At 42.4% G+C, this 20,214-nt stretch overlaps 1 protein-coding gene across 3 annotated transcripts in view; it reads right to left on the reverse strand.

Moving 5' to 3' along the window:
- The window catches only part of DUSP10 (dual specificity phosphatase 10), a 68,901-nt gene extending 49,160 nt beyond the window's left edge, over positions 1–19,741 (reverse strand). The window contains exon 1 of one of the 3 annotated variants that reach the window (XM_077340057.1): positions 19,672–19,741. The gene's annotated coding sequence lies outside the window, so the exon portion shown is untranslated. Of the gene's footprint in view, positions 1–1,827; positions 1,981–19,671 lie in introns of those variants that run through there. The other 2 variants (XM_077340037.1, XM_077340046.1) reach the window with 2 other exon arrangements.
- Between the last annotated feature and the right edge of the window lie 473 nt (positions 19,742–20,214).

Here is a 20,214-nt window from a genome sequence, read left to right on the forward strand (position 1 = left end):
GCCAAGTCATATGCTCCAAAGCAGGTCAGCTCCAGAATGGAGAGAGAACATCCTCCGCTCCCACATTTCCTTACCAGTTAAGCCGACAAAGGCCTGACAGATGAAAATGAGGCAGGACAGCCAACCTGCCCTGGGGAGGATGCTCCTCGCAAGCAGTTCGCGAGGGGAAAAACTACCCCTCCCTTTTTTGTGTGTGCACATAAAATGCCTCAAGGAACTTGTTACAAATCCAAATATATACTTGAAGAAATAAATAAACAGACAAGCAATGCTTCTTCCATGTTTCTTAGGAGCAAAAGTACTATTCTGGAGTGGCACTTCAGTGGCTAACATAACCCTCATATGACAATAGCCCCGGTCCTGTTAGGCATTATGGTATTAAACGCTTTTCATCCCCATCACCATAGGCATAGACAGTTTAAGATCATTCTCCTTCCTAAAATCTCAGGTTCTCCTATCACCACTCAAGATCTTTAAAAAAAAGATCAGATTTATGTTGCTGTATAGGGACTAAATGCATACACACAATCCCTAGGGGGCTGCTAAAGGCAGACCAGAATGACAGCTTTCTTACTCTCCTGTTGTTTTTTGAGGGCAGGGAAGGAGGAGATTCAGAACTTTAATGCAAATCTTAGTTTTTAAAACTGCAATGCTAAGTATCCAAAACTGCCCCAAAGGGTTTACGTTCACACAAGTGACTGGATACAATCCCCAGTGCCATGCTGTAGTTCAGGCAGCTGCCGCCGCCACCACTCTTGGAAAGGTGCGATGCCCCCATTAGGAATAGAACAAGCCCAAACTCAAGAGTTACACTGAAAGTGGCTCCTCTCCTCCCCACTTTCCAAAAGGGCATTTAGCTCTATTCCTATAATCTGACAAGGTCCCTTTTGTTTCCCATTACCCCAAAGCACAGAAAAAGCCATTTTTTCACCTACTGAAAGAAAAGTCCTTGCAGGATGAATTGAAATGATCTCTGTCCAGAGAGGAGAGAGGAGACCATTGATCTGTTCTAAGGGTTCCATGCAAGGGAGGCAAGGGAACTGAAATACATAAAGATGGACCTCTACAAAACAAGCCTTCTGTAGCAACCTTTGCTTTCACTGTAGGTTTTTGAGCAGTCCTCCCTACAAACGACATATAACACATTCTGCACACCAAGGAACGGAAGGGAACGGAAGCAAACCTTCTGGGGGCTAGTCATCAAAAGAAACGGGGAGAACAAACAGTGATCGTTTTAAAGCCCAAAGACAGAAACAAGGTGTGAGGCTGTAAGTAGATCACCTGTGGGTCCAGAAAGATTATATTTTTCCCCATCCCTAACAAAAGTAGTCGAAAGATCTGTTCCCTTCCGATTGCGAGGGTATTTGGTAAGATCTGCATCTCTGCAGCAGAGATAAGATGTTTCCAGCCAAAGCATGAAGTCAGACGGGAGTTAAAAGATCCCAGCCCAAAGCAGCAGCTTTTCACTCTCACGAATTCACCCGTCTCTAGTCCATCAGGACCACTCTAACAAGGGATTTTGCAGAAGAAGAGGGGAGAAGCCGATGCTGAGAACGGCTGGTGTACTCCGATTCCCTCTACCCCCCTACATACTGCAGCAATCCCAAACGAGAAAAGCCTCCGTTTCTACCGATCCAGGCGGAGATCGTTCGCAAAAAACGTACACGAGTCAGTAGAAGGAAACTCAGACCGGGGGGTGGGGGGTGGGATACCTTATTTCCTATATCCTTTTCCATGGTAATCATACTACCCATTTTTAAAGCATCCCTTTTCCAAAGCAACATATCTACTAAATATATTTACTAAAAAATATTTTCTATAACTCACGCAGAACTAAAGTCCTCCGCTTACTTCATAAAGGAATATTTCCCTCCAGCCTCTGGCGCTTGTCTTTAGCTATCGATTTACGCATTAAGCCCCCATTCACTTGGCTTCATTGATCTCCAGACGCAACATAGTTACTTTCTCTTTTGCTACACAGTAAATGTAAGGTTCGAAAGGGGCGTGGTTGGAGGAGGGATAGACGGAATGCCTAGCCAATAGGGGCCCTCTGCTGAAAGCAACTTGATCTTCCTCACGGAGACGCCAGTGATTGGCGGTGGGCGGGCAAATGGGTGGAGTCAAAGGCCGGACTTTCGTCTCTTTAAGGGATGGTTTATTCAATGCTGCTCTGGGGCTTCTGTGTTATAACAAGCGGGAGGAGGGGGGTAGTGATGTCATTGGCAACCAATCAAAAGCTCCAGTGAGCCAGGCTGACCGGAGAGGAGCAGCTGCTCTCTATTTACATGTAAACTTAACCAAGAGGACGAAGTTAACCCTTCATAGCACAGATTTGTCAATGATGCACCAATTGCCTTTCCGAATTTCTCATCTTTTGCTCCCCTTCTCCTTTCTGAATTCTCCATTCACAATCTCGATTTCCATGGCATCCCTTTGAGCCCTGTTTTTTTTCTCTCCCGTCAATGAACGAACTAGTCAGTGAATGAATCCCACGTTCTTACGAGCTGGGAACACATTGACTGCAGAAGCTGAATTATTATTAGCCCTTTGATTTGGCCACCCGTGCCAGCTTGTGGGCTGGAAGTTCTACAGCTCAAAATCTGAACTGACAGAGACAGAGGACAAAAAATGCCTGCCCACCCCTCACATATTTATTTTGCTTGCACATGGGGAATCAAAGAACAAACCTAATAGTAATATATGATCAATGTAGCAGTATATAGTCAATAGTAATATAGTCAGTGATCTATGAACAAGGAACTAAGTATGCAGAGCTAGAGAACCAACCTTATGAATACCACTTCATTCTTAATGCCTGCGAATTGGGGATGTACAAAAAGGAATGGCAATAATGACCACTGGGGGGAAAGGGATATGCCTGAAGGCCCATTGGACATACTGGAAGTCAGAAATGCCACTTGACTCGCATGAGATCTATTGAAAAACATTACAGGACAGAAAAATAGCAATGACGATACAGAACAGGTTTTTAGAAACATGCACTGGTCATAGAATGACAAATTGCCAGAGAGGAATTAGAGCCTTTGGACCAAGATAAACTGCTCTGTGACGGACAGCCCCAAAGTAGAATAATGGTCTCCGGGATGGGAATCAATGCTCTGTGATGGGCTGATTGCCCCCAGAGTGGAATGACAGCCCCTGGGTGCAGAATCATTGCTCCTGGACTGGAATGACTGGCCTCACAGAGGAATGGTCCCTAAATGTATACTCATTGATCTGGGAATGAAATGACAGCCCCCAGAATAAAAAGGCAGTCCCTGAGAGAAGAAAAACTGCTCTGAGACTGGAATGACAGCCCCCACTAAGGAATACTCTGGGACAAGAATGAATGCCCCCAGAGTAGGACAAAGGTCACAGGGCCCAGACAAACTACTGTGGAACTGGAATGACAGCCCCCATGCTGAAAAGATAGTTCTGGGGATTGTTATGGGACTGGAAAAAAAACAGCTCCCAGAAAGGTAGGATAGTCCTCAGAGTGGCATAGTATTCTGGAACCACCCCTGGTGGAATGACTGATCCTGGGAGTCTACAAATATTCTACAATGTGAATGAACACCCCCTGGAGTGTTCCTGGGCCTAGATAAATTGCTCAGGGACAAAAATGACTCTCCCCAGAATGGAATGACAGCCCCTGGGAGTAGCATTAATATTTAGGGACTGGGATAAGAGTTACCGGTGAGAAATGATGCTCCTTGAGCCCAGATAAAATGCTCTAGGACTGAAGCAACAGCCCCCATACTGGAACAAAGACCCCTGGGTCCACAGCATAGAATGGTAAACTTTGGAATTAGTCAAAGTATTCTAGTATTGGGATGAAAGCCACTAGGGGGAAATGGAAGGTTCCTGTGAGTAGCAAGAGTGTTCTGGAACGGAAATCACAGTTTGGAATCACAGTCCCTAGGATTGGAATCAGTGCTCTGGGACTGCAATAACAGCCCCTAGAATGAAATGACATTCCCAAGGGCCAGCTAAACTGGACTGGCACTTGAATGACAATCCCCAGAGTGTAATGATACTTTCTGGGAATGACATAATGATTTGGAACTGGAATAACCACCACCTGATGAAAGAACAGTCCCTACGACTGGGAAAGGTGACAGCCCTCAAAGATGGTCCCTGGGGATACAGTAAGTGCTATGGGACAGAAATGACAGTGCTCAGAGTGAAATGCCAATTTATGGGAGTGGCACGAGTGTTCTGGAACTATAATGACAGGCCCCATGGTGGAATGGCATTACCTGAGACCAGAAACTGATCTAGGATTGGAGTGACAGCACACAGAATGGAATGATGTTGTATGGGAATGACATGAATGTTCTGGGACTGATGTCATTGCCCTCTCCAGCCAATCACAATTTGGGGTTCATAGATGGGGAAGGAGGGGCAGCACAAGTCCACAACTGTTGAGGTGCCTGCCAAAAATTTACCAGTGCCTGTTGGGATGGCAGCTTCCAGGTGAGACCTGGGGAATTCCCTGGAAATACAACTCATCTCCAGACGACAGAGATCAGTTCCCCTGCTTTGGAGATTGTACTCTATGGCATAGTACCATGCTGAGGTCCCTGTCCTCCCCAGGCTCCACCCCCAAATCTCTAGAAGAAAAAGAGTTGGTTTTTATATCCCACTTTTCACTATCTGAAGAAGTCTCAAAGCATCTTACAAGCTCCTTCCCTTCCCTTCCCTACAATAGACATCTTATGAGGTCAGTGAGGATGAGAGAGCTCTGACAGAACTGCTATGCAAGAACAGCTCTAACAGGATTGTGAGTAGCCCAAGGTCACCCAGCTGGCTACATGGGGAGGAGCAGGTAATCAAAACCAGCTTGCCAGAATAGAGGTTACTGCTGTACCATATTGGCTCTAGGAGTTTTTCAACCAAGATATGGCAACCCTATCCTCCCATCCTCCACCAGTGGTCAGGAGGGACCTGGCAACTCTAAGTGCCTGCCAAGAATGTACTAGTGGTACCAGAAGCCACCCAGCCTGACTCTGTGGGGGAAACCTCGCCAATGTTCCCTTAGTCTCTGGTGGTCAGGACTCAAAGCTGAGCCTGTAGTCCCTCCAGACCCTCTCACAGGAACCCCACATTGGAATGACTGTTCCCAAGAGTAGCATAAAAATTTTAGGGCTGGAATGACAGCCACCAGGGTGGACCAAAATCCCCTGGGACTAGCTAAACCCAAATTCCCTCCTTCAGTGATAGCCCCCAGAATGGAAAGATGGTCCCTATGAATGTCAGTTGTGCTTGTGGCTTGGAATTGTGCCTCTAAGAGTGGAATTATGTTCCCTGGGAACAGAAAGTGATCTTGAACCAGAATTATGACCCCCACCCACCCCAGTGGAATCACAGTTCCTGGAAATGGCATAAATGTTCTTAGAATGACAACTTTTGGAGTGGAATGACAATACTATTGGTTCTGGTTCTGGAATGAAAGCCCTCAAAGTAGAATGACATCTGGGAATGGAATCAATACTCTGGGCCTGGAATGAGAGCCTCAAGATTGGAGAACATTCCCTGGGACCAGATAAAAAGGATTTGGACTGGAATGATGGTCCTGCAAAGTGACATTAGTGTTCTAGAACTGAAATTAATACCCCAGGAATGGAACAAAGGTTCTTGGGATTGGAATGCCAGTCCTCAGAGCAGAATGACAGTCCTTGGGAGTGGCATGAGTGTTCTGAGATTGAAATGAGAGCTCCAAGAATGGAATGACCATTTGTAGGCATAGAATGACTCTTCAGGGACTGGGCTGCCAGTCCACAGAGAAGTGGCCATGGTGGTGGTGACCTTAGGAACCCAAAGGGGGTCATGGCCTTAGGAAGGTTGAGAACCCCTGCTCTAAAGTGAAATGAAAGTGGATTGGAGTTTCTAGATAAGGTACAATAATCTTTTGTGCTATAACCACTCTGTTATTCTAATTCCAGAACAGTTTTCCCCCTGTTCCCATGGGCCATTGTTCCATTCCAGCCACAGAGCAATTATTTCAGTTCTGTCATTCCACTCAGTGGGCTGTTATTCAAAGCCCAGAAACTTCCGCAGCTTCTGGGGACCATTATTCCACTCTGAGGTCTGTCATCCAGTCCTAGAACATTTATGCAGTTGAACGAGCTCCCTGAAGAGATCAGGGCCCTGCCTGAACTCCCGCAATTCCACAGGGCCTGTAAAAGGGGGCTCCTCCACCAGGCATTCAGTTGAGTCTGACAGACTTAACACCATTCAGCTGACCCCCCCCCCAGATCATTCCACATCCTGAACCCAACGGACCTCCTCCTACGGTTTAAGTTCAAAAAGTTCTATTGCATTGTTAATTGTTATGTTATTGTTACTCAGTATTGGTTCTTACTATTATTGTTACTGTTATGTTATGATTATTGTTATTATGGTTACAATGGATACCTTTATGTTTTATGGAAAGCACCCTGACCCTTATGGGAAGGCGGTATAGAAATATAAATAAATAAATAAATAAATAAATAAATAAATAAATAAATAAATAAATAAATAAATAAATAAATAAATAAAAACCTGTCACCGATGGTCACAGTAACGTATGGGAAACCCCACTTTGGAAGACCCCAGGTGTGAGACAGGTTTCTCATCCCCCCTGTAAGGAACCCTGAGCCATCATGGGCATGCCCCCACATACTGCCAGACCCACCACGGTCTCCCAAAGGACCCCAGGAGCAGAGAAGGTGAAGGGCTAGTGCAGGAGTGCCTGCTTGGCAACCCAAGGCCTTCCTCTAGTAAGGAAGGGCCACAGGAGACCACTAGGTCATCATATTGCACATTTTCTTGAGTTCAGAAGAGCATTCCCAAGTGAGCATGTTCTGTAAGGAATGAAAGTTGGTGTGGATTGAATAAGTTTCCTTGGATTTTAAGAGTAAGGCTAAGAAGGTCTACTCAGAATTAGGTCCTATGTTGTTTCATGGGATTTATACCTAGGAAGAATTTTTTTCCAGGATTGTAGCCTTTATGTCCAGATTTTAATTTTCCTCACAGATATTTGGTTGGAGCCATCCTAGAGCTCCTGATAAGTTTTCAGCTGGCTGGCAAAATTCCTGAAAAATCTAATGATCAGCTCTCCCAGGCTGTATGAGCCAGCTGCAGCACCATTGTGAGTAGTCTTCCTTTCTATTGCTTTGCTGCTATCCCTTTCATGTGTAGATTGCTACACTTAGGGAATTTTTCTTCCTTTTGGATAACACTTTTTTCTCTTTCTTCTTCGCTTAACTACCATGAGAGCAGAACATGCTACCTACATCTCTCTCCATCCTAATGTAGTTTAGCTAGATTACATTGTTATGTGTACTCTGTCCTATCCAAAATGGATTTTTCTTCAATAAAGGATTCATTTTTCTTTCTTGTAGATAAAACAGGCTCCTTGCGAACTGTTTCAGAGGAGCCCAGTCATCACACATATTCTGTTGTGCCTTGTGGACTCTAAAAATTTTCAGCAGGCTCTGCTCTTTGATGAAATAGTGAAAAATATGAAGGCTTCCAATTAGAAATGTTTGTGTCATAGTTTACAAAAGATAGCAAAAGTAATTGGCTATACGTTTGCCCTTTTTTATTATGACCTATCTATTGGGGGAATCTGTCTAAGAAGGTATTTTAAAAAGTGATTCACTTGGGAATCTTATTGGAGCAATAGCGCAGGTTTGGAGTTCCAGCAGTTCCAGGAGAACAGAAGTAATTAAGCAGAGCATTGCATAAGAACATAAGAAGAGCCCTACTGGGTCAGACTGACAGTCCATCTAGTCCAGCATCCTGGCTCACAGACCGGAGGCAGAAAATGCACACTACCTCCTGTTTGTAAAAGCACGATGGCAAGCTGCCCATTTGGCTGCTTCATGATGGGAGACTCCTCCTACCTTTTCCCCACCATCTTGTTGCGGCTTTTCCCTTCCTGACGATGTGATGGAGAAACCGAAAGCATGGACAACCTGCTGGTTTCCCCCTGCTTATCGAGGTGTCAATCAACATAAGCCACCAATCCCCTCAGAGGCGGTTTTGGGGACTCAAATGTCTCACCCCCCCAAGTCTTGAAATTATTATTTTTTAAGTAAACATCTGCGTTGCTATGGGGATCTGCCATAATAATAAAACGTTCTCCTTGATTTCTGTTTGGAAATCTTTTAAAGATGATCTTGATTTATGTTTGGGTACCTTTATTCTACCTAGTGATGCCTCCTGATTGCCAGAGCACAACTCCACACCCTGACTACTCCCACTTTTGCCAGCTTGGTGTAGTGGTTAGGAGTGTGGACTTCTAATCTGGCAAGCTGGATTTGATTCCGCGCTCCCCCACATGTAACCAGCTGAGTGACCTTGGGCTCCTCACAGCACTGATAAAGCTGTTCTGACCAAGCAGTGATATCAGGGCTCTCTCAGCCTTACCCACCTCATAGGGTCTCTGTTGTGGAGAGAGGAAAGGGAAGGCAAATGTAAGCCACTCTGAGACTCCTTCGGGTAGAGAAAAGCAGCATATAAGAACCAACTCTTCTTCTTTTTCTCCTCCTCCTCCACACAATTTAAAGCTTTGTTGTAATCTATAAAATACAAAGTGATTTTCTGCTGAAAATCTCTGGTATGCTCCAGTAACCACCATGAATTTGTAATACAATCTCTGAATTAAGCTTGAACATCTGCCATTTCTTGTTTGTAATGTTGTAGGAGTCTTTGTTATAAAATTCTGACCATCACTTTGATTGTGTGGAAAACTAATATGATGGTCTGAGAGTTGCTGCCACCTTTGACATCTCCTCTTTGTGGAACAGAATGTAGATTGCACATTTACCAGCTCCTGGTCCCTGGCCCCAAGGAGGTACAACTAGCCTTAAATAGGGCCAGGACATATTCTCTTTTAGCTCCTACCTGATGGAACAAGCTCCTGGAACACATCCAGGCCCTGCTGGAACTAACACAGTTCTGCAGGGCCTGCAAGATGGAGCTCTTCCACCAGGCTTTTGGTTGGGTCCAGTGAAGCAGTAACATCTACCAGGCCCTATTTTTTAAAAAATGTCCCATCTCGAAGGAGGTTGAGAGGGGACATGTTAGCCCTCTTTAAGTATTTGAAAGGTTGTCACTTGGAGGAGGGCAGGATGCTGTTCCAGTTGGCTGCAGAGGAAAGGATGCGCAGTATTGGGTTTAAACTACAAGTACAACGATATAGGCTAGATATCAGGGGGGAAAATTCAGTCAGAGTAGTTCTGCAATAGAATAGGCTGCCTAAGGAAGTGGTGAGCTCCCCCTCACTGGCAGTCTTCAAGCAAAGGTTGGATACACACTTTTCTTGGATGCTTTAGGATGCTTTGAGCTGATCCTGCGTTGAGCAGGGGGTTGGACTAGATGGCCTGTATGGCCCCTTCCAACTCTATGATTCTATGATCATGCCCTAGTTCTGAAAAAACAGAAGACAAATTGTTGATGCTGCTGTTCTGTTTTTGACATTAGATGTTAAACTAAACTGCCATTCAGTTTTTAAATCTATTTATTCCAGATTTTATAATTGAATTTTAACAAAGTGCTTTGACTGTTAATGCTGGATAACACAATGTACATCACCTTGAGCCGATTTGCTGGGTAGGGCAGTATATGGATTATATAAATAAATAAGTAAAATATATGTGGGTCATTGTTTTGTTTTCCATATTTGATGTAATATTCTTTTTAAGATTATGGAGGGGAGGGCGGTATAAAAATGTAAACTAGGGGAAAGGGCAGAAGAAAAGAAATACTGGCCGAGGTGAAAAATTAGAGCGGGGGAAGAAGCAGAACGGCCACCCCCATAATCATCATTCTCTTCTTCTGGGAGGGTGTCATTAGCCAGTGGCATTCTAGTATTATTGGCCTCATCCTTCAGATTCTATTTCGAACCCCAGCCTCCATATCGCAGAGCATCTGGTACTTAGCTTTAAAAGCTGCAGCTATGATTCATCTTCCCCCATTAGTTACAATTATTCAGAAGTACCCTTTGCTTTGAGCATGACCCTACTAGGGAGGACACTATCAAAGCCTTCTCAACTTCTAGAGATAAATTATAGTGCAATCCTAAACAAAGCTATATCCTTCTAAACTCATTCACTTAAAGTTAATTCTGTTTGTGTAACTTTGTTTAGGATTGTGCTATGAGGCACCTATCTAGCTATGCTTTTGAAATTCAAGACTATCTCAATTAAAGAATCTGGCATAAACAGTGACAGCATTCAGAAACCTGTGAGGAAACATTTCAGTCTACCAGGACAGGAGACTTTGTTGCTTATTTAAACATCATCATGTGTCAGCAAAGGGATTTCAAGGGGACACTCTAGCACGGAATTGCTGAATTAGAATTTATCAATTGGCTTAACTGTATTAACCAGAGTTTCAATATACATTACAATGTTCTTGGCAATTACAAGCTTAATTTGCTTAACTAAGCAGACTGTTAATCAGAGTCTAGCAACACCTAAAACCTTTATTCTAGCATATATTTCAAGTGTCATCAAGATCCAGTCCAAACAATTATCAGCCTAATCAGAGAGGAGTGAGGACCATTCCCAGTTGCTGGCAAAATAAGATCTAAGCTAGGACAAACTAATCCAGTTGCAGCATTATCAGCAGAACTGATTAAGGGCTGAGATAGGATAAGTATTATCAATACCTGTAGTGAGAAATCCCACAGGGCAGGTGGAGGAAATAGTGTTGAACTTTTGTATGGGAAGAGTATGGAACATGTGACATTTGGAATCCCTCAGTGGCCTTGGTGGCAACAACCTGATTTTCCTGGAAGATACATTCTGATGATGATGCACATTCATGTCCCCAACTTCTCCAAATCCCCTGCCTCTTGCCAGACATGAATAAAGGAGTTGTTGTTTTTTAAACACATTGTCAGGTAATCACAATGAATAATGCTGTGCAATAGAAAACAAAGATTTTCGAATGCAAAAATACCTGAATTTCTTTATAGCCCCTTGCAACCGAGTTTGTACAAGAGAGTTAGCAACCAGCACAGTCTCTAGGTGTAGCCTGCTCATTGCAGCTGCTAGTATTTTTAGAGATGGGGATGAACTGGCTCACAAACTGGCTCATTTGTGATGAAGTTTGTGGTTTGCAAATTGAAGAGAACTGGAGAGCCACCATAATCTTTCAAAATGTTAAGGCATGGGTTTAAATGATTCTGACTGAGTCACTTAAACCCCTGCTTTCTGCTTTTCACAAAAAAAGTGACTGGTGGTGAGCGGAAAGCACCTGTTTTAACCACCTGTTTTCTATTCCCAATTGCTCAGCTGTTTTTTGCTGCAGAAAACAAGGGTTTAAATGGCTCAGAGTCATTTAAACCCATGCTTTCTGCTCTCTGCAAAAAACAGTAGAAAGCGGAGGGTGGAGTTTCAATGGCTTAGAGTCATTTAACCCCATTATTTCTGCTCCCTGTGAAAATTGGTGGAAAGCAGAAAGGGGTCACAAACCAGTTGATGAACCAACCTCCCATTTCGTATAGGTTTGTGACTTGCCTATATTTTGCAGTTCATGCTCATCCCAAGTTATGTTGTAGGCTTGGCAGCAAAAGATCATCTCTGCTCTGTCACCAATATTCATTCTGACCTCTATAGCTGAAGAGTTACATGGAAAGAGCCAAGAAGAAAAGGATGGGACAGAGTCAAGTTTAGCAGTGGCAGCAGACAGGCTCAGCCCATATCATATCACAGTGACCTACACAGCCGTGAGAGCTGCAGCCACCCAGAAAAGGTCATACTGGCCTATGTGGTGCTTTACAAATGTGTACTGAAAAACAGAATTTGAAAATTAGTTAGTTAATTGATCAATTATAGATATCTGTTACTTCAGATCTTCACGTGATATGCAACATCCCTTGCTGTTTTATGAGCATTCATGTAATACTCCAATAAGTTTGAGGCCAGTGTATGTGTAATCTCATGACGTGTCTTTTAACATAAAGGCCTGCTATTCTGATTAGGGATGCCAATCTCCAGGTGGGAACTGGTGATCTCTTGGAATTACACAGAGATCAGACTACAGAGATCAGTTCCCCTGGAGAAAATGGATACTTTGGAGGGAAGACTCTGGGGCATTGTTCCCCACTGAATTCCCTTTCCTCCCAGCCTCTATCTCCAAAGCTACAGGAATTCCCCAACCTGGACCTCCTCCGATCCCCTACAGGTGGCCCAGGGGGACTTGACAACCCTAATTCTGAGCCCAATAACCTAAGGATCTTTCACTCTGGGATAGTTGGTTGCCTGGATCATTCTGTCACACGGTAAAGGGAACTATTGCCATTACCACTCCTGCTCTTTGGAAAAATCTCAAATGCCCTATGATGGGCCTCATACACTTATTCACACTGGAATTTTAAAAATTCCATCCAAAAATAAATTGTTGATCCCTACTGACTAAGCAGCCCAAGTTACATGCTTTCTTTATTATAAAATAATAAAATTGGCCATCCTATCCTGTCCCTGACAAAAGATCTGACTTGACCTCAGCCCTGGAACTCTGCCCTAGAAGGTGTAACAGCCCTCTTCATTAAAACCTTTTTGAAATGGCATTGAGATGATGTTAAAATCTGGCAAAATATTTTATTCAACATAGAAGGAATGAGGAGGTAAAGCTTTTGCATGAAAAAAAATTGTTATCCAGTTTGTAGATCTTGTATACAGGCTTTAGAGAGGTTTGGAAGCTTTAGTTTCATTTCTGAGTTTTCTTAACACTTTTTCTAAAAGACTTCTGATTTTTATTTATTTAGATTTCTATACCGCCCATTTCTTTGCAGCTCTGGGCGGTTTTTTGTCTTTGAATCTCTCCTGGTTTTCTTCAGACTGGTTCCCTCTTTAGAACCCCAAACTCCCTTTTTTTAAAGGAAATATCAGTAATCCTTTAGTTCTTGAGGTGTCTGAAGCCAGTTTCTTTCTACACCAGTCCAAGGAAATTCTAACAACCAATTTCTTCTTTTTAACTGTGTAGGGATCCTTCTTCTCTTCCTAGAAGTTTTCTCCCCTTTTCCTTTGGCCTGAATTGCGAGTCTCACAACCACTACCCAGATCACTCTGCCAAAATCTTACCCAGACCTCATGAATGTGTAGATTTACTTTCAGCTTTTTAGTCAAGACTGTTTTCTCTGACTAAATTCTCCTCAGAGTAGCTGTTACACATCTAAAGTACAGATGGACCTTCTCTTGACACAGGTTCTGTCAGAATCAGAACTAACTCTTCCCTCAGCAATATAGCTCCCATATCACTTTTTCACAGCTGTTGTTGGTCATTCAAAGTGTTCGGAGCAGCCTGTCACTCAAGCTATCTGCTTTATTGAAGAATTAACCCTTCATTTACTGGTTCTCTGTCACTTCAGCGCTTGGAGCCTTACTTACAAAGTGCTGTCCCACACCCCAATAACAAGGTTTTAAATCTAAGCAGCAAGAATATTCTTCTGCTATTTGGCTTTCTGTGCATTTTCAAAGAGATTTTTCTTTAAAAAGACTATTGTTTGTTCCAGTTTACAGGAATTAGAAACAAACAGGCAGAATGATTATCTTGCTATTAGAAGCTATGCTGAGCTATGCTAGATATTGAAAATGTGAAAAAATTGCTTAGATATAGTATTGGTTTTATACAATAAAGGAAATAGTTTTTAAAATTAGACTTATTTTAAAAATATGGCTATTAAAAAGCAGAATGGAGGTTCTCAAGACACAAAATACCTTCCTTTAAAAACTGAGATCTCATTCTTGGTGTACCTAGTTTGTTGAGATGGGTGACTATTGCTGTGACAGTGGTTTTCTTGGTTGAGCAAATTGTTGTTTGGTTTATTCTGAGAATTTAAACCTATTATTACTTTTATTTTATTTTTATTTGTTTATTTATTTGATTTATATAACTGCCCCTCTTGACGTAGCCATCTTCGGGCAGTTGACGACAATTTGAATTCAACAATACAAATTCAATTTTACATATTTATTTAAACATTTATATCTTATCTTGCCTCTTGGTTCGAGGTAGCTTACAATAAAATACCCTCTCAGTTCATGGTAGGTTACATTACAATGCCCCCAACTAAAACTTAGTATTCATATGGATTTTCAGTAAAAAAAACAGAAACATAAAAGTAATACCACAGCACAACTACTACTGCAAATGCAAAAATGCAATAAAAGGAAACCTAGCATCATTTCTGTAGGCAGATGACATTGGCAAATGTGCAGCAATTTAAACATATATAATGAAAACATTTAATTCAGTGTGCCCACCGAGATTCCTTGTGTTTTGTGCCTTGATGAATAGCCTTCTTGGATTTTGCCATCTAGTGGCAATCAAAGAGAACTTCTTGACTTCAGAAACCCACCTGCTTCATCTATGTACTTGAGTCCATCTTCTCATATGAACAACTGTTTGGGAGGCTAGCCAGCCTTTTAGCAATTTCATAGAGGTATTAGCACAGGGATCCAAAGTGAATCTAATAAAAAGGCTAGGCTAAGTTTAGGAAGTTACCCTGGCCTGCAGGGAATACAGTTGAAATGTGTAGTGCAGTTGCTGTTCCACAAATTCACATCCACCCCCCCCCCGCCCCAGTTGCTTCAGAAGAACACCTTGGGAGAGCCCATCAGGGCCCTTAGTTTGGCCCAGCCTTAATGTTGTGTAGATGGATCATAGATGGCTTTAGGACAGGGGTGAACTACTTGTCTTTTATCCTTTGAGTGTAAGGATTTTGAGGGCTACTGCTAGCCTGTGCTTCTTCGTCTCTCTCTCTAATGGTGACATTTGGATTGGGGTTGGTCTGCTTTCACTAAAATGTCACTTTACCAGCTATTAGTAGCTCCTGTTATTTAGTTCCTGGTTTCCAGTAGCAGAATGGATGCTCCCAAGGATTCCTAACCAGTGCGCTGTGAATAAATTACAGCTTTCTGTCCATTTAAAGTAGAGAAATGTCAATTTGATGCTTTGGAGCAATGGATGAATTTGGGGATACTGGTGGCTTTTTTTTTTTTAAGAATGAGAATTTGATTCTTTCTGGTCCATTGTTTGCAAAGTTTTTCTTACATTAACTGAGGAATTGTGTTACTAGCTTATGAATGGTTGTTCTGATCTCAAGTTGGGAAGCTTTTCTATGTGACCTTAATTGCTAGTGACATTATTCTTCCTTTCGATTTCCTAAACTTCAAAGGAGACAGGTCAGGACAAAAGTGTGGGGCATTCCAGCAATGTTACTACCAGAAGCCATGAAATCCCGTCTGAAAGGCAATTTCAACAGCATGCCATGTTGTCCAGGAACCTGCACATCAAGAGACAAGACTGCTTCTAAGAACGCACTTTGGTTTTATAATGATGTGCTTGATCCTTGTCTAATCTTTCAGAAAGTGAGTAAGTTTTAAAATGCTTCTGTGGGACCACATGTTAGGAGGGTTTAAATGATGAGCACCACTGACAACAGGAAGAATAGGCCACTCTCTCAGCGACACCCATGCAATTCAATTGATTTCAAAAACATCGATGGCTCTGCGGCCGGGAATGTCTCCTTCCCACAGGCATATATCTGATTGCCCTTTCCTAGGGACTGGCACAGAGCAAATAACAAAGTTCTATGTGCTGGGTGTGAATTAACCACTTCTGCAGCTGTTACGCTTGTCAGAGTTTAAAATAGAACCAAGGTTTTCAAAGCATTTACAGTCTTCTCCAGGACAGGATGTCACGATGACACCCCAGCAGGTCCAGAGATTCCAGACCAGCTTTACTAGACTGGCCTTCCTTTTTCTTATGGGGGAAGTTAGCAGGTTGTGATATACTCAGGACAGGAAGGCTGGTCACCAACGTCTATCAAGAGGTATGCCTATAAATTGACCTGATGTCCAAAAGGCTCTTTACTTTCTCCCATGCACATTGATCAATGTTATTCTTTCCCAAGGGAAAGAGTGGATGTGAGTGAACATACGCAGCTGCCTTATACTGAATCTGACCTTTATGTGTATCTAGCTCAGTGCTGCCTATTCTGATCAGATTTATTTAGTTCTTTTATACTGCCTTCTCTCATGTACGGTCTTCAGATGGCTCACAGTAAGGCGTTTGACAGTAAACATTCAATAAAATATATCTAAACATTATAATAGCATGTAATAGCTAGTAAAAAACAATTACAAGAAAAATTCATAAAGCATCAGTAAGTAGGGTTGCCAACCTTCAGGAGGCAGCTAGAGATCTGCCATTACAACTGATCACTAGGCGGCAGATCAGTTCCCCTGGAGAAAATGTCTGCTTTGGAAGGTGGAATCTATTGAAGTCCCTCCCCTCTCCTGCCCCCTTCAGACTCCACCTCCAAATTTTCCAGCTATTTCCCAACCTGGGGCTGGAAGCCCTATCAATAAGTATAAATAAGCAAATTCCTAAGATCCAATCAACAATTACCAGATACAGGCAATGGACAATTCCACAAAATTTCACTAAAAGACTGATGAAGCAGAGTGAACTAACCCCCCCCCCTTCTGAAGAAAGCGAGGAGATTCTGCAGACTATGGCCTCATCAGGGAGCTGGTTCCAAAGGCTGGGAGCAACAGCCAAGAGGTCTGACCCTGGGGGAAGATTAAATGGGCAATCTGGGGTCCAGGAAATAAACTGACACTAATGAGAATTTCCAGAGCCCCTTGGGGGGAAAAGGTCCTTGAACTAGAGAGTTATTTATTAAAAAATATATATATTCATATCTCACTTTATCTGTAAGGCAGAACTGTCAGGGATCAAATTTTGGACCTTCTGCATGGGAAGCAGGTATTCTGCTACTAAGCTATAACTCCTTGTCTCATCTGGTAGGACTGCAGTGGAGGCAAAATCGGCCAGTGGATGCCGAGCTAAGGGGAAAGATTATAATATGGTGGTATGGAAAGAGAAAACGCCTGCACTATGGCCCTCACCAGGATTATGCAATATATCAGCCTCAATCTCCTGCTCACATAATGGCAAGCCTTTTGTTAGTGACAAAAATTATTACTATGCCAAAGCCTGGAGCAGAATTGTCATGTTGAGTCCACCAAACCATTATAGAAACAAGAAGAAAATGGGAAACATACCCCATGTGGGCCAAGAAAAGAATGTGTTTATTATTAGCAAACTGCTATCTTGCCTGTTCTGATAGCACCGGAGACATGGTTGAAAAACTGGCAAATTACAGGGAATTGTTGTTTTAAGTGAGCTTGTGACCAATTTGTATACTCACATGCATACATTTTTCTTTGCAAATCATTTTGTGTTCATGTCAAAATTCAAACCACATTCCTCTCATGTTTCTTCCTGCCAAACACAGAGGCATTAACATCTCTCCATTCATTAAAACAGCCTCAGTATTTTCTCTGGTGGGAGCTCCTAAAAATAAGAATTGTGCGAATCCGAAGCTTTAATAGTTCATGGTGAAGGGGAACCTCCATACCTTGTGGGGGGGGGGGGGGGAGGTACTGAAAGCACGTAACATAATTAGGGAAATAACTGAAGAGAAGTGAGCTTTCTGTTTATAGGTCCACTGCATCAATGGAAACTCTTGTTTGTTTAATAGAGAGGATCAAATGGACTAAGGTTTAGGTTAGGCTGCCAAGACTTTCTTATTATAGGAACCTTCACCCTAGTCACCATGCGTCAGGGAATAATTTGACTAAAGTGACTTCCCCTTGGCCTCAGACAAAGAGGAGTTGGGTTTGGGTACTATCTAGTCTACCTCCTCTCCTCTGGCTCTGTTTCACTTCTGAGCTGGGATCCAAACACAGTATGTCCTCACCAACCTCCTTCCTCCAGCCCAGGCTTGGGGCAGGCCATCTTTCTAGAATCCCTATGGCAATATGATTACACCTGTGAAGGACCAGCTGTGCCTTTTGAGCAGTTTCTGCTTCCTTAATTCCCTTCCACTTCCCAGAGTGAAGCTTCCCAACAGATGAATGACAGTTAGCTGGCTGTCAAAGGGCCAGCTACCCTTGAGCCCCAGACTCTTAAAGGGCCAGCTATCTTTAATCAGCTGACTGATATGCAGAACTTTATAAACAGCATCTGTAACCTCACTAGGCCTGGTGGGTGCTGGGATTGACCATGAGAGAGGGGGTCGAGAAGGAACAGAGCTGGTGTTGGCTCCACTACCCTGATACTTATTTCATTCAGCCTCACACTAAATCTATGCGGTAGCCTATTATGACTCCATGAAAATGAGAACATAACTTTGCATTTCAAAGCACAGTCCATTGTCTTGGGTGAAATTGAAGGGGTATGATTTTGCTTAAGATGAAACTGTAAGTTGTAGATCCTTTCCATACCTTATGGTGTTGTGTCAGATGTGGCTTTTCTGTTGGCGTGACAGCAGTTCTCCCTGTGGAAACTATTTCCATTTGCTGATGAAGGGAGGGTGAATTTTCCCCTCCTACTGTAGGCTCCCACTTTGCTTCTGTACTGTTTTTGGGAGTCTGCTGATCCCCAAGAGTACAATTTTGAGGGCTATCAAAGGTGGAATGTTTCTCTATTCACACTGCTTATAAGCCACCCCTTAAGTTTAGAGGTGAGGATTCCATTCACTGTTTCCATTCACTGTCAACCAGGCAATCATTTGTGGTACAGGAATTTGAAACCTAGTAGGCATATGCACCATTTAATTAAGAAGTCTGTCATGTGACTTTACTCTGCCTTTAAGGAAAGATATTGTGTTTCCCTCATATTCTAAAAATTCCAGAGACATTCAGGAAAAACACCAGATGAATTTCTAATGTCTGAAGGTCAAACACAAGGCTGAGAGATTCATGTTGCAAAGCTTCAGAACCATCTTCATTGTTCATAATTCTCTGACTTTCACCTGCTCTTGGATGTGTTACAAAGAAACACATGGATCTGTCCTAAATGCCTGGCCATTTCCCAAGACATGTTTCTGACTCTGAAAAGTGAATACGGAAATATAAATTTGTACTCTCCCCTCCTTTCAAGTGTGACTGTATTTACTACTGAGATAAGCACTGCTTTGTTTCTAAACAAGTCCAAAAGGCAGACGGTCAAGTAGGAAGCTAGAAAAGCAATATAAATCCAGCAAGGGAGAGAGGAATGGAATAAATTGAGAAGAGGACCCTGTGGTGATTGGTGGTGGAAAGAGAGAAGAGGGAAGACAAGTTTGCTGGAAGGGAGCAGTTCAGGAGAGGAGTAGATACTGCATTTCATCCCAGGCAGCACAAAATAAGCATTCAAAATTAATTGCTCTGATGGCAAAGAGGGTCAGGTGAGCTTATTTATTTATTTACTTAGTGCTTACAAGCCAAGAGATGTACAAGAAATGAAATGTATATATTTTGAATAGAGGGAAGATTATTTAACAAGAAGAAATTAAGACGCCAAACAATACAAACAAAACAAAGAGCTCTGGGGGAAAAAATACCGATATCTTGGAATTTTGGAAGCTGATCACATCAAACATAACGTTAAGAAAAATGTAACCAAGGAGTATTACCAAAGCATTAAAAAGATATTGTGAACAAAATTAAATGGATGTGACACAGTAAGGGCAATTAGCATGTATAAATCCCAGTTCTAAGAGACATAGCTGGCATTATTGATTGGAAACAAGCCAAATGAGAAGCAATAGATCACAAACTCTCAAGATAATGATGATGCATCACTAGTTACATCTTAGATGTCAATCAACCTACTTACCTAGAAAATTTGATGGAAGAAGTCTCTTGAAAGTTAAGCAAGTCGTTGAAGAAAAATCAGTACTGAATGACTACACCAATAAAAACAGAACAACTTTTAGTTGGAGTGTACATGGCAGACTTACGTAAGGTTATCAAAACCAAAGAAGATTTCAAAAAGAATGAAATAAAAACCCACCTTGAGCGACTGAGAACAAACTGGATAAATTTGCATCCGCAATATCAGGAAGACAAAGAGAAAAAGGTTGATAATGAAAACACCTGGAAGTGGCTCCAAAGGGGGCACTTAAAGAAACAGAAGGATTCTTCTAGCTGCATAAGAAAAGGCACTAGAAACAAAAAGTCTGAAACCCGAGACTAGAAGACCAGTGATAACAGCAGGGGTTGACTTTGCCAAGACAAAGGATGAAACAATTGACTACATGGTCAGTACCTGCAGTAAAATTGCTCAAACTGATGATAACAAACATCACAATATAATTGTAGCTTTATTGCACTGAAATTGTTGGAAGAAGTATGGCTTACCATCAGCCCAGAATTCATG

Source organism: Paroedura picta, chromosome 1, assembly GCF_049243985.1.
Source record: "Paroedura picta isolate Pp20150507F chromosome 1, Ppicta_v3.0, whole genome shotgun sequence".
In the NCBI taxonomy this organism is placed as follows: domain Eukaryota; kingdom Metazoa; phylum Chordata; class Lepidosauria; order Squamata; family Gekkonidae; genus Paroedura; species Paroedura picta.